Genomic DNA, 25,472 nt, shown 5'->3' with positions numbered 1-25,472 from the left:
GAAAGCCATATTTACATGTATTTTCTTATAAAGTTCGGGGTGATCAGCAAAATAGCAATGAAATATGCGTGTTCTTAAAAAACTGGTAGAAATTTCTCACGAAACCATAAACAGCGTCTTACGTTTCAGTAAGTAACGTTGGGTACCGAAATGTCACGAAAACTAGGCTAGTACCACATCGGGTTATGTGCTATGGTGGAAATTTCAATATGACATGAATTTAATCATGATACTGCATGAGTGAGTCCCAGATTAAAAATTATCGTCTCGGCTCACTGAGAACTGTTGAGAGGGGGCGACAACAACCAGTGGAGGTGGTCGGACTGGGAAAATGTCACCTTTTTAGGTCACATATTGGCACAATCAAAATGACAGTTATAACTTTAAGCTAAAAGCCTTCGAACACCTGAGAAAACACGAACAAATACCGCCATCTTGCCCATAAATTATGGTAACTATCGCGACAGATATTGCTCATTAATTATGTTGTGAATAAACAAAACGTGTGCAAGTGAACCGTTTGTTTACATAAGGGTCATTAAATTAGGCTACCGCAAGTGGCTGGTTTGTTTACTTAAGGAGAGCAGTGGCTGCATTGTCTGGCTCTGAACCGGTCTACGCCCATTGCTATTTTCCAGAACCATTGTTTCACAAGTGCTACTTTATTACAGGGTGCGTTTTCGTGCTGGTACATTCATGATCTCTGAACTGTTCCTCTAATGTACACAGTACCAATACCTAAATCACCTTCTCTATTGTCCTACACGTGATGGCAGGTAACCCGATCCCTTCAGTCGGATTGCCACAGGTGTAGCGTGATCGATCACTCCAAATCAGTCGTTTCCAGTCTCACACTGTCCAGTGGTGACGTCCTTCACATCACGTCAAGCGTCACCCAGCACTGACTGCGGAAATGTATAGTTTGTAAGGAGCTGCTCGATCAGTGTCCCGCATTCTTTTTAACTCCCCCTCGCACAGTCGTTGCACTGGCTGGACCGCTTGTAGCACTTCGCGTGTGGTTCCGTCTACTGATTGCGTGCAATTGTTTTACAAGCACCCTCCGAAATGCACGACAGTCCCTTGCCGTCAGTACATGTGGCTGGGTTAGCTGTGATTGTTCCTTCACGTTTCCACTTCACAATCAGATTATCAACAGTTGACCCCGATGGGGTTGTTACTAGGGTGACACCCAGTGCCTAGCCCACTAAGCTCGCCTGAGTGACCCCGCTTCCCTGCCGACAGCACTACACTCAGCGCCCCTTTTATTCTGACGAGTACGCCTCTTTTGACGCCTAGTGGTGAACTGCACGTTACGTTACTTCTGAGTGGACAGTGTCTACAGGAGACCTTCCGCAGAGTTTGGAAGCGGTAATAAAGTTGTGAAGGCGGACCGTGCGTAGTGCCAAGGCAGCTCAGCTGGTAATAGCGTTGTCCGTGAGAAGCAGGGTTCCGCCACCGAGTTCTGTAATCTGCCAGGAAGTGACAAGTCTCTGAAATAGGTCGTTGGTAGGACGCATTACGAACCTTTGTTGTGTCCGTGACATTAGAGTCGTCCAAAGGTCCGAAGAAAAAAAGTTATGACAAGAAGTTGTGTGTGCTGGTCGCTTCTGTCGCAAGATTTCCGAGTGAAGAGAAATCGATTTAAATTTTGAGTTAGTCTTCGTATTTCGCCCGTGCGAGAATTAACTTTTAGCTTCGGCGCCCTTTTGTACAAAGACACATGGACAAAGTTTCTCAGCTGGGATTTGGGGTCGGTACGAGCAAATAATAGTTGGTATGTAATCCAGAAAAAGCATTCACTGACCAGAGGGTAATTCAGACGTAAACTTGCGCACCTTGGGTCTACTAAGAGTTTTGTTTTAATATAGACTTAGCAAGAGTATGATACGAATGCAGATTTTTTGTTAGCGTCATACGGTTGCAAAAGTGCCGATACAGATGTGAGTTAATTACCAGAGTATGATTTCAGCTATAAGTATGAAATTTTTCTACCAAACTGCGACGGAAAAATCCATCGACTGTAACGAACTACGGAATAACACACTGCACGGCAAGGCCGCTGGACCGGATGTTGTACCTGTTAGAGTCTGTATTGATTACGCAACAGATCTCAAAGCTATTCCAGCAGCTGTTTATCGAGTGTTGCTAGAGCAACGGGGACAGCCGAGTGGAGAACTAACGCTGGACTGACGAACAAAACTGCTTACATCCTTCACAGATGAATTTTCTGCAGACTGAACAACTCCAAAGCAGTGCCATACCGGTGGGGGGGGGGGGGGGGAGGTTGGGGGGGGGGGGGGGTAACGAGATAGGCCATCGCTGAAGGCACAGCCACAGACGGGGCGCAAAAACTGACAAAAAGAATCAGTTCCCGTCTTCTGCCTACGAGAAGCTGCCTGTCCCAGGGCCTGTTCACGTAGCTGCCGCCTATGCTTCCCGCTCGTATTCAAGAATGGAGAACTCGTTGCTTTTCTGTGGGCCTCGAAGATCAGCGAGCATTGCTCTTACATCTGGCGTTGTTAGGCTGATGGATGCAGACCTTATATATATATTTGGTCTATGTTTTGATGTTACCGTAGTGCAAATGAAACACTACAACATGCAAAACATCGGAACAGCGAAGTTTGTATGCTAATCGCTGTGCTGTGTTTAACCTAAGCAGTTCTTGTATCAAGTGTGTAAGGGTGATCGATTTTGTAGGGCTTCAGTTGTATTTAACATACTTACAAAATTAAAAAGAACTGGCTAAATCTCTGTAGAAAAAAGTTGCAGGAAAAAGGAGAGGGGTAGCTTCGGCCAGGGGCAGCGGATCACCTTCCCTCCAAAGGATTCAGTGCAGCCGTGCACAGCCCACGGCTCCATATTTGTTCGCGTTATTTAAATGGCCGTAGCCGGTGTACTCACAGTGATTGCAAGTCTTACGACTTTTGGTGCGTGTTTCACGCAGCTCCCACGTCGTCGTATAATTAATCAAGTACCTGCTGGCGACTGGACTGAAGAACGGTGTAATAGTGTATAGAACTCTGTGCGTTCTGCACAATGGGGAGGCATATTCAGATCAGAACTTTTGTCGGGCGCAGCTCCAGAAGTGCGATAGTACCATTACTGTTTCTGATATACGTCCGGTAGCACTTGGAACTTATTTCGCGTACCGTGCTATTAAAGACAGAGGTTTGTCGTCGTCAAAATGCTTGCGAAATGCCAGGCCGACAGGATGATTATCAGTGCTTGATGCAGAGTTGGCAGTTGACTACGTAATGTGACTGTGGCGAACTGACAAGCCTGCCAGATGGCGGCGAAAATAGCTGCTTAGGCCGAGGTTCGTTAGGAGGACACGGAGAAAATGCAAATAATCTAGGGGGATTATTTACAGACATTCCGCCCGATCCGTTAGTCTATCTTTTCCTTTAGCTTGGATCCTTGCCGATTGGGATTGACGGAACACAATGTTTTTTTTTTTTTTTTTTTTTTTTTTTTTTTTTTTTTTTTTTTTTTTTTTTTTTTTTTTTTTAGCGTCAAAAGTAAAATTAGAGAAATCCGTGCTCAAACAGAAAGGAAAACTGAGTCAACCCTCGCCGGCCGCGGTGGTCTAGCGGTTCTGGCGCTGCAGTCCGGAACCGCGGGACTGCTACGGTCGCAGGTTCGAATCCTGCCTCGGGCATGGGTGTGTGTGATGTCCTTAGGTTAGTTAGGTTTAAGTAGTTCTAAGTTCTAGGGTACTGATGACCTCAAATGTTAAGTCCCATAGTGCCCAGAGCCATTTGAACCATTTTTTTGAGTCAACCCTCACGATTTGCAAATGCTGATTTAGGCCGTCGTGTAGTTGAACATACTTCGTCCTCCAAAAGCTTCCAGAGTCCAACCGACGCCGCCCTAACTCGTCGATATCGATAGGTGAAATTAGCCCGTCTGTGTCTCGTTGCTGGTGTAATTCGGAATAAATTGTTGTATGGTTATGTATTTCGCTCATCTAGTTGTGGATCCTTGATGCTGTCTACTGAAAAGGCTAAGGAAAACAAAATTGGATACTTTGAACACGTTCTTTAAGCATGGAGAAGAATGTTAATGTTATGACAGCATACACCGCCACTCACCGTACAGTGGAAATGTTGAGTGGCAGATAGGCACAACAAAAAGAGTGCTAACAAGTAAGCTTTTGGCCAAAAGGCCTTCTTTTGAATTAGACACGCAAATTCACGCAAACGCAACTGATACACGCATGACCACTGTCTGGCTGCCGAGACCATGGGCAGCGAGAGACAGTGGCTGTGTGTGTGTGTGTGTGTGTGTGTGTGTGTGTGTGTGTGTGTGTGTGTCCTTTTGACCGAAATCTTACTTGTTTAGCAGTCTTTTTGTTATGCCTGTGTGCGACTCAAACATCTCTACTATATGGTGAGTAGCCATCTGTCCTTTCATAACGCCATCCTGGAAATTACACTGTAGGACAAGAATGTTACATATTTGTTATAACACTGCCGGAACTGTAAACCCGGTAGAATCCTCCACCGAATACATTAGTGTGAAGTGAGGAAACTGAATGTTCCTTACATACGTTCCAACACACAATCCACTACATGAGTGCGACGTTACATAGGCGCTAGTAAAATACGTCCGAAGCTGTGCTCACTGCTGTCGGTAGCTCAGCTTCCAGAGTAGCTGGGCTTCGTCATTTCGGTGATAGACGAATGCCGAAAGACACAGACACCGTCACGTGCCAGGGGCTTGACGGACCGGAATAACTGGTCGGCAGTTAACTCAAACCGTTCGATGTTTAAGCTTTGTTATCTATTTGTCGCATCTATTAGTTCCGACCTTAAAACGCGTGTAAGATCACATGAACATACAGTTAAGAGAACACTGTTCCATCGGATTTTCGAAAATTACATTCAGCAACATTTCGTCAGTTGGTGTTCGTATATACGGCCGAGTGACCACCGCCTACGTTCAACTCGATGCAGGAACAACTCCCACAGGGCAGGTGGCAGCACTTGCAGTGGGATGGACGGGAGAACGTGGAAAACAGTGCAGTCGTTCTCGTAATACGGAATCGGCGCGATGTATCTGTGTCCAGAAGAGTATGATCGAGGGTGGAAGCACTTCCGAAATGGCTACATTTGTAAACTGTTCGCGTGGCGCCACGGTTAACGTATACTGTGCACGGCGAAATAGCGCTAACGAAAAGCGAAGCGGCGCCGAGGTAACTGCGGTGCACCGTAGGCCATAGATCACAGGGATGAAAGACGGCTGCGAGACGTGAACGGGGGAATAGACGCAAAACTGTTGGCAAACTGACAGCTACTGATAGTATCTCCTCGACGACTGTTCAGGGAAGGTTTCTGACTACGGGCCTCCGCAGCAAACACGCTGACAGATGTTCATCGGCGAGGACAGACGGCCATTGGCGTGTACGCCACGAAACATCTGAAAGCAAACAAACTGCGTGCGGTACGGTGTGGGGAAGGCAAAATGCGTCAGCAAAAGTATGCATCTATCGTTGGGCGCCGTGTCCGCCCCCACAAGCAGTTCGTTTTTCCTCGGCACAGTGACTACCGGCACGGCAGTGAGTAGTTCGAAGAGCACCAGGACTAGTTTACCGTATTCCTCTCGCCTCGCAATCGAGAATCTGCTGGGCCATCTGGACTGGGCTGTTCGCCACACGGATCCACAACCGAGAAACCTAGCACGGCACTGGCTGGATTTGTGGCTCCATATCCCTGTCGGCACCTCCCAGAACCTCACTGTTCGTGTAGCAACGGCATGCGTTGCAAAAGGTCATTACTGAGATTTTTTGACAGGTGGCACATTAATGTGGCTGGACACTGCGTAAGGGCAGTCAGATGAAAACGAGACAGGGGGAAAAGAGGAACTGGACTGTTGAGTATTTCAAAAGTTATCGTTTACGCATTTATTCCTCTGTGAGACAAGACGCTCGGCGCCTTCGTGAAAAAACGTTCGCGGTTGCATACGGAAAACCGACTGTAGCGACGTGTGCACCTCTCCGTCCGAAGCAAATCGACGGCCGCAAGTGTCTTTCTTCGGGGTTCTAGAATATGGAAGTTGTATGGGGAGACCTCGGGACTGTGTGGAGGTATGTAAGGAAACTTGTACAGCGTGGTTCAGACGCCAGGGATGTTGACGTACACATCTTCCATGCACTCCCGATCTCTTCCCGTGCGATTTCCATATTTTTGGAGCCCTGAAGAAAGGCACCTATTTGCACGTACGAACAGGTGCACGTCTGGGTACGTTTTTCCGCGAAGACAGTGACCATCATATCTCATAGTAGTATAATTGCGTTAACAGTTATGACGAATATGTTTGAAGTAATAAACTGTTTACTAACTTTTTTCCATCTGTCTCGTTTTCATTTGACTATTCGTTACACTTTCGCGTAACGAGTAATGCTTGCGACTTATTATTGGTATGACCCCTACTGCCATTATGGCATAGGAAAATTGAAAGGCTGATGATTTGGTTTCGAGACAGTTGACAATTTCGTTCTCGCGCTGGAGTAGATGGAAGACAAATCTTCCGTTCTCTGTGTGATTATCAGGAGGAAGCTCTTCGCGGGGCCGTGTCGCAGATTGCTACAAAGCTATGGACGACGCGGCGTGGAGGTTTTCAAAAAGAAAAAAAATATACACCTCAGAGGTAGCAGTTCCTACCCACCCCCTTTTCCACGTTACAGTAAGACAAATTCTTCTACGAATAGATTGAGCTGTCAAGGAGAAACTTTCTCAATTTATCAGATTTTACTTGTCGGAAATTTTATATCCCAGGGTAACCGACCAAAAAAATTTTTTGTAGCTTTGTGTACTCCTTTCTGTGCCGAAGACAATCTTAGTGTGGAGTAATGAATGTCTTTTTCCTTCTGGTATTGTAATTATGTACCTCATTGTTCCTTTTGAACTGCAGTGGATTATTTATAACAAATTTCATGAGGGAATAAATACACTGCGAAGCAGTAGTCAGAATACGAAACTACTTAAACAGAAGTCTATAAGATGATCGTGTGTGAGCCCCACATATTATTCTTCTGCAAGTTTTGTCACAATTTTCTTAAGGACAAGTTACCCCTTTTTAAAATGGGTTGTGAGACCATTCACAAAAAACCAGTTAATGATACTTCTTAGAACATTATTTGCCATTTCTTCTGTTTCTGTACACATGCTTGGGTCGATTACAGCGCTAGTGTCATCTGCAAAAAGAACTGATTCTGCTTGTTATTTACTAGACTGAAGATTGTTTACATATATGAAGAACTGTAGTGGACCTAAGATATAATCTAGAGAAACCCCCATACGTAATTTTTCCCCAGTTAGTATTATGTCCCTGGACTATATTGCTTTAATTGCTAAGTACAGCTTTCTGCATTCTTTTGGTTGGATATGACATATTCAGTGGTTGGCTATACCATCAATCCCATAAAACTGCAATTTATGTAGAAGAATGCTATGATTCACATTGTCAAATGCCTTAGAGAAGTATCAGAAAAGTCCAACCGGCGTTATTTTATTATTTAATGCTTGCAAAATTTGGTTAATGAACGTGTAAATAGCATTCTCAGTACAGCAACCCTCTGAAACCCAAACTCTGATTTGCTTACGATGCTGTTATTGCTAAGGTGAGATACTATTCTGAAATACACCCTGTTTTCAAAAATTTTGGAGAATGACGACGGCAGTGAAACAGGTCGATAGATATTGACATCTCTCTTATCACTTTTCTTAAATAAGGTTTTAACAATGGCATATTTCAGTCTCTCTGGCACAACATATTTCAAATAAGACTGTGCTTATTACATGCAACAATTTTTAGTACTCAATTGGAAACACCATCAAAACCAGATGAGCTATTTTTGAGAGAATGTGTAATCTTAATTTCAGAAGGACAAGTTTGCGATACACTCGTATGATTAAATTTTATGAAACTTACATTTTCAACATATTGCTGTGATTTTGTCCTTGAATTGTTTGTCCCTATGCTTTCTAGTGTATATAAAAATGATTATTAAATACATTTGCTATCTGTGACCCATCATTTATAGTCCTTCCATACATTTAAGTGGTGATGTTGTTCTGTCTCTTGTTCAACAAATTTCATATAGCCTTAAGTCTGTTGTCAGAAATACTGATTTCCGAATTATGTGCATTTTCTTTGATTTTTAGTGATATTTCTTAGTTATTTTAAGTAGTTTTTGTAGTGTGCAACTGTTGCAGGATCCATACTTGGCCTTGTTAAATGATACATTTCCTTTCAAATGATACATTTCCTGTCAAATGATACATTTCCTGTCACAGGATACTGTAATCCCTCTAGTGAACCATGGGTTTCTAAATGACTGTTAGAGTCCTTTTCGTTTAGCTTATGTGGAAATCTATTTTCAACTAATGATATGAATTTATTATTTAATAGATTAAATTATAATATTGGCACTTGGTTCATTAGAAATTACATCCCATGTCACCTCGTGTAAACTATTCTTAAAAACATTTGTCCTGGAGTCCGTAATTATTCTAACTGATTTCCACTGAGGAGTATCTGTACTACGAGGCACTTTGTTTATTTATCCTAATGAACTGTGCATCACGATCAGAGAGAGCATTTGTTTCTGGGTAAACGGTTGTTTTCTTTGTGCCGGCCGAAGTGGCCGTGCAGTTAAAGGCGCTGCAGTCTGGAACCGTAAGACCGCTACGGTCGCAGGTTCGAATCCTGCCTCGGGCATGGATGTTTGTGATGTCCTTAGGTTAGTTAGGTTTAACTAGTTCTAAGTTCTAGGGGACTAATGACCTCAGCAGTTGAGTCCCATAGTGCTCAGAGCCATTTGAACCATTTTTTTGTTTTCTTTGATGAAGCTCAATTTAAGAAAACATTATCTGTTAGGGTTGTATTTAATTTCAGAATATAAACATTGTTGGTTGTGAAATTATTTATACTCTGGAATACATTGGAAACTGATATTTATCATACTGCTGCAATGGAATGGAATAATTTTTAGTGTCCTACTGTCTTTATCCACCCGTGTTGAACTATCAGAATCCTTTTAGAAAAACTACATTGAAGTCACCGGAGACTATTAACTCCTTGTTGCTGTCTGACAGGTAGCAAAGTAACAAATCCAGATTACGCATAAATAATTCAAAATTTCCCAGTGGCAATCTATATACAGTTACAATTAAAAGTGAACTATTTTTCATCATTAATTTACACACACACACACACACACACACACACACACACACACACACACACACACACACACACTTCTGTGTGCTGATCTCTACAAAATCTACTTGTCTCAATGTGTTTGAACTTTTGTTCTGTCGTAATGTATGTAACAGCTCCTACTTTTCCTGTCTTATCTCTGCATTAGTAAGCTGCTAGAGTGTAATCTTCTATATGTAAGTTAACCTAACCCTGTGGTTATGTGGTGCTCAGACAGGCACAGGATGTCTGTGTTGCCGTCTGGAGTGGCCGAGCGGTTCTAGGCGCTACAGTCTGGAACCTCTCGCGGTTCTAGGCGCGCAGTCCGGAACCGCGCGACTGGTACGGTCGCAGGTTCGAATCCTGCCTCGGGCATGGATGTGTGTGATGTCCTTAGGTTAGTTAGGTTTAACTAGTTCTAAGTTCTAGGGGACTGATGACCTCCGAAGTCCCATAGTGCTCAGAGCCATTTGAACCATTTTTTTTATGTCTGTGTTTTCAGAGCTCTCTAAATTTTCCGAACAGACAAGCAGCTCTTCTTCCTTATTACTCAGTCCTCTAATATTTTGATGAAATAAGTAACCTTACTTTTCTGTGGAATATTAAGTTTTTTGTGGAGTAATTAATTATAAAGTGAAATCTATAATTTATTTTACATCAAAACTAGTGTCAGTGTAGGTGTAGAAACCGTAGATAAATATTTGTGTTTGGAAACAGATATCCTAATATGAACGAGAAAATGAGTATTTACTACGGCGCTGTAGGCTTGTAACGGCCGACAAATTATGTAATAATGCTTGCAAGGAAAATAGCATACACAGCACTGAACACGATCAAATTTCAAGTGATTTTCGTAGTCATCTTTTTACCATTATTTTGCTTATATTGCCGCTCCTCGGTTTTAAGTGGGAAATTCTATACGTTCAATAATTTTTTTTTCCGCACAGATACAGGCTGGAAACTATTGTAATAGTACAGGGGGTGGGCAATAGTTTTGGCTCGGGGGCCACTTTGTGGAAACAAACGTTGGTGGAGGACCACACCTTTTAAAACGATTGCATGCATTAGTTAACTTTGCATTTCAGGATAGGTATAAATTGTTACGTAAAAATTCTGACTATCGTGGTGATCCACACAAAAGCCCGGACCGCCATTTGCTCGCACATGGTATCGTACTGTCTATTGAAAATGAAAATGTTAGACTCCCGCAAAAGTGGGAAAAAAATGTTTTCAGAATCGTTCGAGCTGTTCGGCACGGAAAAAAGTAAAGAAGATAAATTTATAGGCCAGAATAAATAAGATAGATAGGGACTCTAGAGTAGTCGAAGTACGTATAAAATTTGATACAAAATACGTGTCTTACAGAAAACTACTTTCAGTCGGATTATTGTTTTTTTACTAACAGCGAATATGGTCGTGAACGGAACTCAGGGCCAGCGAAGTACAATTTCATGTATACATACATCCTTAATACCCTATGAAAATGTGATTTTGAAAAAAAAAAAAAAAAAAAAAAAGTCGCAAGGTCTACCCTGCTATTCTCAGAAAGTGGTTCTAACAGAATAAATTCTCTCTCGGAAGATATAATATGATTCGTATAGCGTGCAGCCTCGGAGCCCGGATAGCTCAGTCGGTAGAGCATTAGGCTTTTAACCTAAGGGTCCAGGGTTCGAGTCCCTGTTCGGGCGTTATTTTTTTTTTCTTCAAATATTTTTCATTATTCGGTACGAATGAACTATAGAATCATCAAACTTTGGTCTTATTTCTTTTCCTATTTAATTTACGCTCTCTAATTGAAACAAACAATAAAACATTTCCTAGTAGTAGGTTGGTTAAGTTGAGCATTTATCAATATCAGCCGAGCTTAACTGACGGTTTCCGATCACCCGAAATTTTGAGGTACTGTACAATGCAGTATATTTTGTTATTTACGGGTGAGCAGTATTATTTTATACTTTCAGCTTAACATGCAGCCACAGTTTAAGGGACGTATCCTCCAGTTACTATCGGATTTCATGAATATGGTTAAAATGTTACCTTTGTTTAGAGCCCTATAATCATGTGCTTACGCTACGGAAATCAGTGTTTGTGGATACGAGAAACTTGATCATGGCTATCATTGTACTTAGCTGCTTGGGCGTAGAGCGCAGCACTTGCGCACTGCAATGCGATTTGGCGCAGGTTAGGTTCGACTGGTGGGAGTTCGCGGTGTCGCCGGCAGATAGCAGCACATGGCAGCGACTAGAGGTGCTTGCAGCAGTCGGGGGTAGAGCGCGCTGACAGTCATCGAAACGCTTTTGTAATTACAGACACTCAAGCACTGTGCCTTCCCATGAAGTACACTTATATTCTAGTCAGATTATGTTTTTATCAGCAAAGCTGGGTGGTTTTGATTCCTTCAGTTTCATTTATTTATTTATTTATTTATTATCTTACTTTATTCTTTTCTGGGTGGGTTGGGCCTTACTTAATCCCAGTGTGAGGTTTGCGAAAAATTTTAGTGGGCCAATATTGAAAAAAAGTAAAAAGGGTAAAAATCTCATTTTGGCGGTTTTTTCGCTTGTAACTCAGAAACTACACTCACATCTGCATGACTACTCAGCAACTAACACTTAAGTGCATGGCACAGGGTTCTTCGGATCACTTTCAGGCTACAGTTGAACTGTTAATTTGACTGACGGACCACAACTCGGATGCAGCGCCCAAGAGGACGAGTGCGACAAAAAACTTATGCGCTACTGCTCTGGCGGCTCGTGTCCACAATTTTTTAAATTCAGATAAATATGATGGTGTGAAATTATTAGCATCTGCTGTATAACAGTTATATTCGTAAACGTATTTATACAACTTCAGCTGCAGTCTATAACAACAATAATAATAATAATAAAGTACAGAACTTGTCTGAAAAAAGGAAGAATTGTTTTTGTGGAATTTTATTGTTTTGTACGTAATTTACTACAGTTTAAGGCAAGACGAAAAAATGTTTAAGCTTTCACTACTCTCCGTTTCGCATTATTTGTGTATGTGGGAGTTTTCGCGCTTTGCTGTTTCTTCGGACATACGTACAACATCCCTAACTCATGTATTAGTCAACGAATTAACTTCAGGGCTGAAAATCAGGAATTCTTACGTTGCACCCACATAACGACTTACGCCTATTATACACTTCATTGTTAAATGTTCGCTTGAAGTCACGCGTATTTGATTTCGTTACTTTCTCAGACAAAGAATCTGGTCTGGAATGCCCTAGTTTCTTTGCGGCTAATTTTTCCTAGTAATTCTATTTTCTGTTAGCGGTTAATACAGATTCAACAGAGTTCATGTTGAAACTACACGTGAAAGCCGATTCCCGCACATTAGACAATCAACTCAAAACACAAACTGCCGTTTGCAGAAATGATTAAATTCTAGTAATACTATCCACCAATAAGGTCAAATTAGGCGCTGAGAGCCATAAGGGCTAAAGCACCCCCCGCCCCCTTTCTATTCAAGTGAATATCAGAGAAACCAATGAGACAGCTTTTCGTGATGTTAAAATAACAGGGTGATTCACGAAGATCTGCAAAGATTTTTAATATGTTATTCTACAAGTAAAACTAAAGAATTAAGTTCATATAAACATGGGTCCGGAAATGTTTAGCTACGGAGTCATGGCTAATACAAGATTTTGCTGAAATTTAGCAACTTCGCTAATATGAAGCCACCCGAAACTGTACGAGGTTAAAGTAAAGCACGATTTCCATTTATTTTGTTGTTATTGGTCTCGTGAATCTAATAAAACATGGCCCAGACGTGTGTCTGCAGTAGTGTTCCAGAAAATCCAGAGAAGCAAAGATTATTATACAAGTAAATTTGTTTACTTTCCATTAAGAATGTATTTGTTGGCAACCGTTAGTGAGTTGTTTGTCGTTTCCTAAACTTAAACGAGTTAGTTTTCTGTATTATTCAGTGAAAGAATATAACAGCAACAGTGTCTTTAAGTGAAACCACATAGTAACTGTCGTAGTTTGTAGATTATTTATGAAATAGGGATGCCTTTCAAATTTACGAGATAGGAATACGCCGATATGGTGTTTATTTATGCCAAATGTGATGGTAATGCCACGGCTGCAGTTAACGAATATCGCGTACGTTATCCAACTCGGAGGATTCCGAATACACGAACTATCAGTGGAGTATTTCGAATGTTACGGGAGACATGTAACCTACGTAGCGTTCATAATCAGTACGATCACGCGACACATGAAAACGATGATGAGGATATTATGGATGCTGTTCAATGTAGCCCGGGTACCAGTACACGACGTATCTCTCAACGATTACGCATCGCACAATCTAAGGTATTGCGTCACTGAAGCACAATAATCTGTATCCTTATCATAAACAAAAAGTGCATCATTAACATCCGCGAGATCCTGCCCTTTGCTTGGAGTTGTGCAACTGGTTAAATACTAATCGACAGTTATACAAATACATTGTATTTACTGATGAGCCACAGTTTACTCGAGATGGTATAAACAGTTTACTTAACGAGCACGCATGGTCTGAAGCAGACTCACATGCAACACTGCAACGCAATTTCCAGCAACAAAATCTGTTCATACACGTGCAGCTAAATGCATTGAACTCGGTGGAGACATTTTTGAACATTTATTGTGAACATATTGTGAAATGATATGTACACTGTACAACTTTCTTAACGCTGAGATTTTTTTTCGGTTTAACTCTTTGAAGGGCAGGCAAAACTGTAACTAACCATATACGTAGACGGTTTCAATGGGCGGTGGTCACTATGGCTAACCACATAATATTTTCTCCCTTTACCGCTCAGGGGCCAGTAGTCTCCCTGCCAACCAGCTAATTGTTGCCTAAAATGCCGCTAGATTGCAGTGCAGGTCTTCAGCGCGAATTTTTGCCGCTTATTCAGAACAATAGTTGATACTTCTTCATTGTTAGCACTGTTCTTGGAAGCGGCGTGCAGTTTTCCCTGTAGCTCTTCTTTATACGACTATTTTTGGTAAGCAATTGCTTATATTTATGTGTTGAACACACACAAGTGTATGTGTAATGTAACTTTAAATAGAATTTTCCATGTTTTACTGACAAATTTCTATGTGGTTAGTGGTGCTAACCACCGCCCTTCTGCTCCACCCAATATATTATCTTCGTCTCCATCGAATATGTGTAGCCAAAAAGGAATGACTGTGGACGAATGTTACCGAATTTTATTTGAAGAAATACCTTCTAGTGACAGCAGCGTTGACAGTGATGGCACTGATGGAAATGACCCCACATTCACGACAAGCTGTTCACGTTCTAGTCTTATGTGCAGTCGTGTGGTTCTAAATTTAACCAGTGGTCATAATGGAAAGAATCATTATTTTCATGGACAATTATTTTACATCATATGATCTGTTCAAGGACCTAAAATCCAACGGTGTGTACGCTCGTGGAACAATAAATCCCAGAAGGAAAAACATACCGGCCCGCAGCTCGTGGTCGTGCGGAAGCGTTCTCGCTTCCCACGCCCGGGTTCCCGGGTTCGATACCCGGCGGGGTCAGGGATTTTCTCTGCCTCGTGATGGCTGGGTGTTGTGTGATGTCCTTAGATTAGTTAGGTTTAAGTAGTTCTAAGTTCTAGGGGACTGATGACCAGAGATGTTAAGTCCCATAGTGCTCAGAGCCATTTGATTACAAAATAAGCAATGATGGCATAGTAATCTATAGATGGAAAGATAACAGGGCAGTCAACTTGATTTCAACATGTCATTCACAATCAGATGTGTCCACAGTAACTCGAAAAATGAAAGATGGAACAATAACCAATATCACTTGTCCAATTGTATTGAAAGACTACAATTCCAGTATGAACTATGTGGATAATTTTGATCGACTAAAGTCAGACTATGCTATTGACAGAAAAAGCAAGAAATGGTGGATGAGATTGTTTTTCACTTTTTAGACTGCAATGTGACAAACGCGTTCATTATGCACAAAGAAATCGAAATGGAGCAGTTCTCTAATAAAGACTTCCGAGAGGTGTACAAAATCTTGTTGGCTCCAAAAATAGTTTCAGTGGCAGTTAATTTTGCTTCTGTATCCCAAAGTAGAATAGCAACCCTTCTGTATCCCAAAGTAGAATAGCAACCCGGATCAAATCACACAAACCGAACGCAGACGAAATTATTCGCCACGAACGCAGTAAACATCAACCAATTCACTCATCATTTAGAAGATGTGCAGTTTGCAGTTCAAAGAAGAATCCAGTGCGAACAGTGTGGATGTGTTCAGTGTGCAAAGTACCTTTGTGTCTGAGAGCAGGCAAGAACTGTTTTAAGAGATGCCACGAAAATTAAAAACTAGTTATTTCAAAGTTCAACCACCAAATATCGAATTTGTATACTGTAATGGGGTGGTGGTTACCTGTAGTGACCACATTTAATGATAATATTTTGTTATTGTTTAAGTGAACTTTTACAATCTCAATGTATAAAACATTTCAAGACAATAAAACAAATGTGTTACAAGTAAAAGAAATGTGAAATTTGCAAATAAATTTTCTTGCTCCACTAGGGTAAATTTTAGTGGTGTTTACCTGCCCCTCAAAGAGTTAACATGTATTAATGAAAGCAGATTATCTGACACATTCATACAGTTTCAGTTAACGTTATTATCGTCATTTTTCGAAAATTAAATTCTTTAAAACCTCTGTTGAAAACTTTGTGCAATTGTCTGGAATTTAAAAAACAAATTGGGCCGAGCAGTAATAAACTGCAGACACACGTCTGGGACATGTTTCATTAGATTCACCAGATCAATAACAACAAAATAAATGGAAATCGTGCTTTCTTTAACCTCATACAGTTTTGCGATTCCTTCGTATTAGCGAAGTTGCTAAATTTTAGGCAAAATCTTTTATTAGCTGTAACCCCGTAACTAAACATTTGCGGACCCATGTTTATGTGAACTTTATTCTTTATCTTTACTTTTAGAATAACATATTAAAATATTTGCATATATTCGTGAATCGCCCTGTATGTACACTGTGGGCCTACAGTACAGATAAACCATAAGATCAACAGATGAATCTGTTATTTATGAAAGGGCTCATGTCACTTTTTTTTTCTTTTTCTTCAAATACGAGTTTGTCATGAAAATGTATTGTGCCCATCCACGCATCGTTTACTTATGAAAGGTCTCTTCTCGAACCAATACTTTTCTAGATACAGCCATTGCAAAAATGTGTCTCGTTATGAAACGGGTCATGTCAATGACAAGAGACCTTTCTTAAATAAAGTATCGTTGGCAGCAGTGGTCTGGTAACCAGCTGTTTCTGTTTACTAGTCTGTGTAGTGTACAGCTCTATTCCTCTCTCTTCATTGTGATTGTTATTGTTGTTGGTTAGTTCCACGTTAACGTAAAATAAATTTAAGAGTTGTTAAGAAGATTTCGTGTGCTGCTAAAAAATGTCAGAGTGGTAATGGCAACGTGGAAAGTAATAAACGTATAGGAGGAGTTCGCGTGACCGAGGTCTAAAAGTAAATCGTATAATAAAAGCAAGAATCCGTGATGAGGAGTATATTAATTAGAAAGGGAATGTTTCTCAGGCACGAAGAACAGGGACACCATGCTCGTAAGTTGATTTATTTAGTTTAAAATACCTTAGGTCTAGACAGTTCTGTAGGTTTGTGTTGTAGGTTATGCTTCAGTTTATTGCGTTTTGTTGCCCTACGTGAGCCATAACTTAGCCTATATCTTCAAGTCTTACATTTTTAAACTGATTTTAAAAGAAATGGGACAAAGTTATTCTGCATTTTGTAGGTGCAGAACGAAATGTTTCAACAAGTTTTCTGAGGAGGACCAGATTGACATTCTTAGCAGAGGCAGAAGCTTTGCAAGCAAATATGAACAAGACATATTTTATCAGTCATTAATAGAAGCCCACCCAGTGAAAAGTAGAAGGTATAGGTTGAAACCTAACCCCACAGATGACGAAGAGGAGTTTACTAAGCCTAACCATTCTGTTGAACATGTGAGCTCATTTACGTTTCACGTTATGGCTGGTGAACAACGAGTTAAGGTGTGCAAAAAAGCGTTTCTGAGTTTGTATGACATAGGGGACTGAAAGAGCTAATTTCAAAAGCTGAGTCGCCTAGAGATTTGAGAGGACAACGGAAGAACCATAAGACTTTTCCACAAGATTATACTGACCAAATCAAAGACTACATTAAGACATTCCCCCTAAAAACTAGTCACCACTCTTCGAAAGAAATGCAATATTTGCACACATGACTTAACATACAGGAAATAAACAACATGGTTTTAGAAAGAGTCATGGTTGTTATGTAAAATATAGCTTTTATTGTAAGGATTTCAACGAACATTTAACTACGGGTTCGGAAGGCCACAAATTGTCACTTGCTGTGTGTGTGAGATGTTTAATACACGAATCAGAAACCCTCAGCTTAATGATACAACTGAACGATTAGCTGTTGCGCAGTTACTCGTGCACAATAAACGGGTCAACAACTTTTATACTTCATTGCGTGAAACAAAACAGTACTGTGCAGGACATGATAATGCTGTGCTTTTGTGTTTTGACTACTTGGCAAACATTTCTTTGCCCACAATTCCGGTTCAGGATGTCTACTACCTTTGGCAGCTGTCAGTTTATCCATTTTGTATCCACAACAGCAGTACTGACACAGCATCCTTTCACTTGTACCACCAAGGGGTTGCAGGAAAGGGCAGCACGGAAGTTTGCCCTTTTATAATGAAGTGTATCAATGATAATATACCAGAAAATGTTGATGAATTGTACCGGTACAGTGATAACTGTACAGGTCAGTACAAAAGTCACGCAATGATTAGGTTCCTACTTTTTCTTACAGACAGTGAAAGATGCAAAAAGATTGTGTACAGACTGCCTATAAAGGGCCACTCTTATCTGCTGTGTGTCAGGATCTTTGGCTTTGTCAAAAGAAAATTAAGGAAATGTGAGCGATATTATACAATAAAAGAAGTATGTGATATGATATTAATGTGTACGATACAGGGAAAGTTTTAGTGTTGATTTGATTAAAAAAAAATTTGGGTTTTAAAAAAATGGTGGCCTCCGTTCTATAAAACATGTACTGTTTCAGAGGAAATCAAATCTGAAAAGAAGGGAAAAATAGAATATTTTACTATTTCTAACTACCATGAATTCTCGTTCCCTCTACCCATACACAAAGCACGCACTGAAAGAATACTATTCCTAAAAATAAAATGGGTGATGTAAAGAAGCTTGTTCAGTTTGTCCCTGAAGAACATGGTTTCTTTTATGACGAGTGATTCAGTGGCCTACAGTTGAAGTAGTACTGTGAAATTTAATGATACGGGACTTTAATGTTAATTTGTGTACATTAAAACCCATTCTCATCTATCTGTTATAGCCAGTCTCAGTTGTGTATACAATGTTTAATGTAAAATAAATAGCTTTCATAAAGTCTCAGTCACTCGTTGCTTTTTTTTCCCAATGGGCTTTTGTCAGCCCTTTTGTTATGAAAGGACTCTTTGTCAGACAACTTTGATAGGCACTGTCATGCAATATAAACACACAATTTTTTTAATCATCGTTATTATTAGCGGTTAATAAAATCAAAATAACTAGAATAAAAAATCTTTCGTATTTAGTAGTATTAGGAAAATAAACAGTTTTTTAAATTTCCGAACAGTTTACTTTTCGTGACAAGAGCCCTTTCATAATTAACCGATTCAGATGTCAGAAGCACGAATAAATACAGTCTCACAATCGACGATGATGTCCTTTATGGTTCTCAGCGCCTCAAATGGATTACTCTCATAAAATCCACAGCTTTATGTACCATATCTCATTCAGTATCCCACAAAATAGGTTTTTCTCTCACTATAGCTATAACTTATACTGATGTCCGATCTAGTTTTAGTATGTAGTGTGTGCTGCTGCAGTGTGCTACCGCTTAGTGGCATTGACGTAAACTAGTGGTTGAGTGGTAAGGACTAGCAGTGCACGCCATGAACCGTGCACATTGTTAATCAATTCGTGGCCCGTAAGGCAATTACGTCACGCCAATTGCCCATGCGCAGAAACTCCTTGAAAAGTGCATAAGTGGAGGTGTGCTCACGACCCTGATGCCAAGTTTCACCGAGTCTAGAGGAGCAATATGTAGCACAGCGCGGTAGATTTAGTGCCGTGTATTTGAGATTACCGCATCTACATTACGTTTAAAGAAAAATAAGCAGTAAATCCGCAAGGTGTCAAAAGTTTGGTGTCACGTGCTCTTGTGCTCTTACACAGCAACCGCCAATGCGTTACTGAATTCCTCCTCCTTATCGTAGGAGGTCATCAAGAGGTTAAGACCACATGGTTGTGTACCACCAAGACTGTATGGCCTTCTAAAAATCCGCAATGGAAGCGTTACGTTACATTTAATAGTGACCAACATTAGCGCGCCTACACACGACTTACCCAAACATCTCGCTTCTTTGGTGACGTGAGGCGCCCATATTACATCCGTAACTCAGCTCACTTCATCAGTAGACGGGGGCTCTTCGTCCAAGCTGTTCTATCATACATACATACATAAATCCTTGTTCCATAGATCATGAATACGACATTTCGTAATGATGGGGAACGTGTCACCTGAACATAAGTTTTCTTTACAACAAAATAATTAATTGATATTTTTTACAGTTACTACTTCATATCTAAGAATGCATCTATTAAGTAGGAGTTGTCATTCAGAAATTCTTTTAAATGTTGGTTGGCTATCTGTCAGACTTTTAATACGATTTGGCAAATGATCAAAGATTTTTGCTGCAGCATAATTCACCCTTTTCTGTGCCAAAGTGAGATTTATTCCAGAATAGTGTATATCATGCTTTCTTCTAGTGTTGTAGCTATGCACTTCGCTGTTATTTTTGAATTGGGATGTGTTATTAATGGCAAATTTCATAAGTGAACATATGTATTGCGAAGGCACTGTGAATATCCCGAGTTCCTTAAATAAATGTCTGCAAGGTGATCTTGGGTGGGCTCCAACTATTATTCTGATTACACGCTTTTGTGCAATGAATACTTTCTCTCTTAATGACGAATTGCCCCAAAATATGATGCCATATGAAAGCAGTGAATGAAAATAGGCATGTTAGGCTAATTTACTGATATGTTTATCATCAAAATTTGCAATAAACCTAATAGCATAAGTAGCTGAGCCTAACCGTTTCAGCAAATCATCGATTTGTTTCTTCCAATTCAATTTCTCATCAATGCACACACCCAGAAATTTTGAGTATTCTACCGTGGCAACAGACTTCCGTTCATAGTCTATATTTATCAATGGTATTATGCCATTTACTGTACAGAATTGTATAAACTGTGTTTTCTCAAAATTTAGTGAGAGTCCATTTGCAGAGAACCACTTAATAATTTTCTGAAAGACATTATTTGCAATTTCCTTAGCTGATTCTTTGCTTCTTGGGTGTGATTACTATACTTGTATCATCAGCAAAAAAACTAACTTTTCATCTTCATGAATATAGAGTGGCAAGTCGTTAATATATATTCAGAGCAATAGGGGACCCAATACTGAACCCTGTGGTACACCATTCTTGATACCTCCCCAGTAGAGGACTCTGCTGATTTTTGTAGACTATCTGTACTGTTAATTTCAACCTTCTGCATTCTTCCAGTTAAGTATGAATTAAACCATTTGTGCACTGTCCCACTCATACAACAATACTTTTTCTGAAAACCAAATTGGCATTTAGTTGGTACTTCATTTCCACAAACACATCTTTACGGAAGTCCCTGTCGCCGGCAAAATCTTTCACTTTAATTCCTATGGTGGCATTGTTAGTCGTGTTGCAAAGGCAGGTGACTGGGGGCCTACTACGTCTTCATTTTTCTGTGTACGGAAAACCAGGTGCTGTATTAGACATAGTAATTCAGAATGTCACTTTTACGGATCGTAAATATTATAGCACCATGAACCCCCCCAGTGTTACATTGAAGAAACTAAACAGAGTTTCAAGTTTATTCTTCTTCGTCACTGTGTTTATTACACGTTCTGCTCGTGTTACATTTCCATTACCCAAATAATACTTGAGAACAGTGGAAACTGTAAAATACATTATTAGACCTCATTTTAATGTTTATGGTAGGATATGCGTTTCCAACCATAAATATTTATCTAAGGTTCGTACACTTACACTGATATCGGTTTTGATGGAAAGTAACTGTCCAGCACATCCTGCACTCTCTATGCTGGAGATATTAAGCTTGTTTTTCTTCCTGCAGATACGACAATCTTATTGCAACCCACGGACCAAGAAGGAATTAGTCTGAAATGCCACTGTAGTAAGCTCATATTACGGAAAATAATACAGCGCATTGAGAAAAAGCAGGATTATTCTATTAACTGATGAACGCGATACAGTATACAGCCACAGCATTATCAGCGGTTGGAGCCGGGTCACAGCCTAAACCATCGAGAACTGTTTCCGCCATGCGGGGATCACAACTGAATGAATAAATGTCGCCGAAACAGAAGACACTGATGATCTGCATTGCTGCCAGAAATAAGCTGTGACATTCTCAAACACTGCGACTATGAAATGTATGCAACGGTAGATGATGGCTTTGTTACAACCGAAGCGGACCTTGAGTTGAGCGAGGGAGACGAAGAAGGGAGGAAGAAGAAAGAAAGAAATTGCCTGTCCCTGCTATGAGTGACGCTTTAGAAGTCATTACAATTGTGAGCATGTTCTATGAAGTTAGGGTAGGAAGAAGTGAAATTGCAAATGGAGTAATGAACAGAATGTAATGTCAGCTTAAGAGAGAATACAGTGTGTAAAATAAAACAAGGATAAATAAATATGATCTTTCCCATTTGCCACCACAGTAGACTGAAAATACGAATCTCAGTTACAACGACACTCGTTTATAACAACATAATTATAATTTTCAAGATCCTTTGAATGTAGTTATAGCCAGGTACCATTGATTTTCTCTACCTAATCTCTTAATGTGCGTGGGAAAAATGAACACTTAAGTCTTTCCGTACGAGACCTGATTTCTGTTATTTTATTATGATCATCATTTCTCCCTCTGTAGTTTGGTGGCTGAAATTTCGCGAAAAGATCTCACCGCAACAAAAAACGTCTTTCTTTCAATGATTGCCATCTCAGCTCTCTTGTCATATCCGTGACATTCTCTCCCCTACTTCGCTACAATGCAAAACGAGCTGCCCTTCTTGGAACTTTGTCGATGTCCTCCGTCGGTCCTATCTGGCAAAGACCCCTTACAACTCAGCAATAATCTATCAGTGGACAACCCTGCCAATAAAACGTCGTCTTCGGTTTGCCGTCCATACAACATTATCTATGTGATCGTTCCATCTTAAGTAGTCGTATTTAGTCGAATTGGGAACCTTTAGATTTATGTGATTCATCTTGTAATCGAAATTTAGCGGATACCTTTCAGTATTCATGTTTATGACTTCACACTTTTCCTTATTTAGGGTCAATTGCCAATTTTCGCAACATTCAGATATCGTGTCTTAAGTCATTTTGCAATTGGTTTTGATCTTCTAACGACTTTATTGAACGGTAAATGACAGCGTCATTTGCAAACAATCTAAAGTGTTCAGATTTATGTACTAAATCGTTATAAGGATTAGGGACAGCACAGGGCCCATAACACTTCCTTGGGGAACGCCAAATAGCACTTGCCTTACGCGATGGCTACGTACTGTGACTTTCTGCGAGGAAATCTCAGATCTAATCGCGCAGCTTAAACTCCATAGGCACCCAGTTTGATTAGAAATCTCTTGTGAGGAACAGTGTCACAAGCCTTCTGAAAATCTAGAAATATGGAATCAATTCGACGTCCTCTGTCGGTAGCACTCGTACTTCGTTCGAGTGAAGAGCTGGTTGAGTTTCAGAAGAACTTTATTTACTGAATCCGTGTTGGCTGTTTGTCAATAAATCGTTTTCTTCGAGGTAACCCACAATGTTAGAACAATCGACGTTAGTGGTGTTGGTCTGTAATTCCGCAGATACTCCTGCTCCCTTTCTTGGCTACTGGCGTGACCTGTGTAAAGTTTCCGTCTTTAGATAAGGATCTTACGTCGAGCCAGCGGCTGTATATTATTGTTGAATACGGAGCTATTATATCAACATACTATGAAAGCTATCTAATTGGTATACGTTTTGGACCAGAAGACTTGCTATATTAAGTGGCCGGCCGGAGTGGCCGTGCGGTTCTGGGCGCTACAGTCCGGAACCGAGCGACCGCTACGGTCGCCGGTTCGAATCCTGCCTCGGGCATGGATGTGTGTGATGTCCTTAGGATAGTTAGGTTTAATTAGTTCTAAGTTCTAGGCGACTGATGACCTCAGAAGTTAAGTCGCATAGTGCTCAGAGCCATATATTAAGTGATGTGAGTTATGTCATTACACCGAGGATATCTACTCCTGAGTTACTCATGTGGGTAGCAGTTCTTGATTCTAATCCTGTTTCGCTGCCTTTTGATTGCGTCTTGTCACAGGTGTACTATACCCTTGACCAGAATCTGTGTGTCAGATTTCGAGACAGAGTTCAACGTCTCCCAATTGGAATCGAAATTACATAAAATTTGCTACCCATTTCACTGTTTAAGCTATTTTCTTCCGCAAACCGTTGGGGCTAAAGCTCTAGATGAAAATTGGCTCCGCAAAAGCCCACTTTTCCCACTCCAAAACTCTATAATTTATTATTAACGGCTGTCAGTGAATTCCTCCCAGTTCTCTGCATAATTTATAATTAAAGGCTGTCAGTGAATTCCTCCTAGTTCTCTGCGTATACATTATTTAGGTCGTCTGTGTAGAGATAGACGTCATTTTGTAAGAAATACATAAGCCCCAGTTGTTTCATTAAATCTGATATTGTACAGATACAGTTAGAAAAAAATTGAAATTCAACGAAAAATCTTGAAAAACGATTACATATTATTATATTACGCATGATTATACGTATACTACATTGTTATGTAAGCAAAGCATCACGGTTGAGGTCCTTTAAAGGCGGCGGGTCGTGGTACGGGTTCGGGTTGTTCCGCGCTTGTTCACATAGAAAATGATGGAGGTGGCGAGAGAACAGAAACTTGTGATCACATCTCAAGGAGAGATGAATTCTTACGAAACAAATTGTGAGGTTAGACATACATTCCGCATCGTGTAAGAGTCTTTCTTCAGTAGGCCTACGTTCTCGTCTCTTTCTTTGGTCTCTTCATCATCTGCAACACTGCTGTCTTTCGGGGACTCGACATTTTCACAGAGCCCTTCTAACGATATCGATATGCAGATCGGGATGCAAAGGAGACCTGCCTTCCAAAATCCACGGTTGTGTTGGCAACCTTTTTCACATTTACACGGAATGTGGCGGAGTATCGAGTCCGGTGCACGGTTGAAAGTGGTTGATACTGGCGCGAGGTCAGTCCTTTTTATTTTCCACTCGTTCGGATCTCTCTGTTGATAATGGAGCGTGCTTTAACCGGAAAACCATTGCTGCACCTGAAAGTAAACTCTCAGTGAATGATGTGCAACAGCTTCAGGGGCGGGGGGTAACGAGGCAATACTGGTTTTACTTTTGTACAGTGAAGATGTGTATTGCCTGTATTTCAAATCATTCAAGGAAGTCTCTATTTACCATAAAGGGCCACGAGAAACAAGTTTCCTGCTTCGGGACCATCTCGTCCTGAAGTTCACGCGGGTCGTTGAAAGCATCAGTGACTGGTTGCAAGTCATTGTTCTTCTGCAGGAGTTCGAGAGAATTCAGTTCTCTGATTCAACAAATCAAAAGTGGAGATCGTAGGAGGCTGCTCTCTTTCGCTCGATTTGGATTTTACAGCTTGAAAATCAGCTTGGACATTGCGTTGTATACCTTTCGTGCCCATCTCCTTGGACAAGTGGCAGTCGATCCTGTGCTTAGTGATACTAGGTCAGTGGTCTCTGGCAAATGACGATGCAGCTTAGCGAGGGCGGACGTATAAGGTTTTTGTTATTACCAGCTCTGACGCTCACACGCGCTTTCACTCGCCGATTCGTACACGTCTCGTTGCTTCGGCCACGGGATGGGCATCGGCACACTGCTGCGAATGCAATGCGACTCGTTGATACGTTACAGTTTCCGCGACATATCACACCAAACGCCAGTAAATATGGACGCACAACAATATATACGTTACACACTCATCACTATTGTAAATT

General features: G+C 40.7%; 1 protein-coding gene and 1 non-coding gene across 2 annotated transcripts in view; both read left to right on the top strand.

The window, feature by feature from the left end:
- Positions 1–25,472, top strand: part of LOC126243607 (putative mediator of RNA polymerase II transcription subunit 12) — a 542,395-nt gene that overhangs the window by 138,733 nt on the left and 378,190 nt on the right. The window lies entirely within an intron of this gene.
- Trnak-uuu (transfer RNA lysine (anticodon UUU)) lies at positions 10,820–10,892 on the top strand. The gene has a single exon. It is a non-coding gene; the product is annotated as a tRNA-Lys (tRNA).

The sequence above is a fragment of the Schistocerca nitens genome, chromosome 1, assembly GCF_023898315.1.
Source record: "Schistocerca nitens isolate TAMUIC-IGC-003100 chromosome 1, iqSchNite1.1, whole genome shotgun sequence".
NCBI lineage: Eukaryota > Metazoa > Arthropoda > Insecta > Orthoptera > Acrididae > Schistocerca > Schistocerca nitens.
Note: the sequence above shows the minus strand (reverse complement) of the source record. Positions and strands in the feature narration are given on the sequence as shown.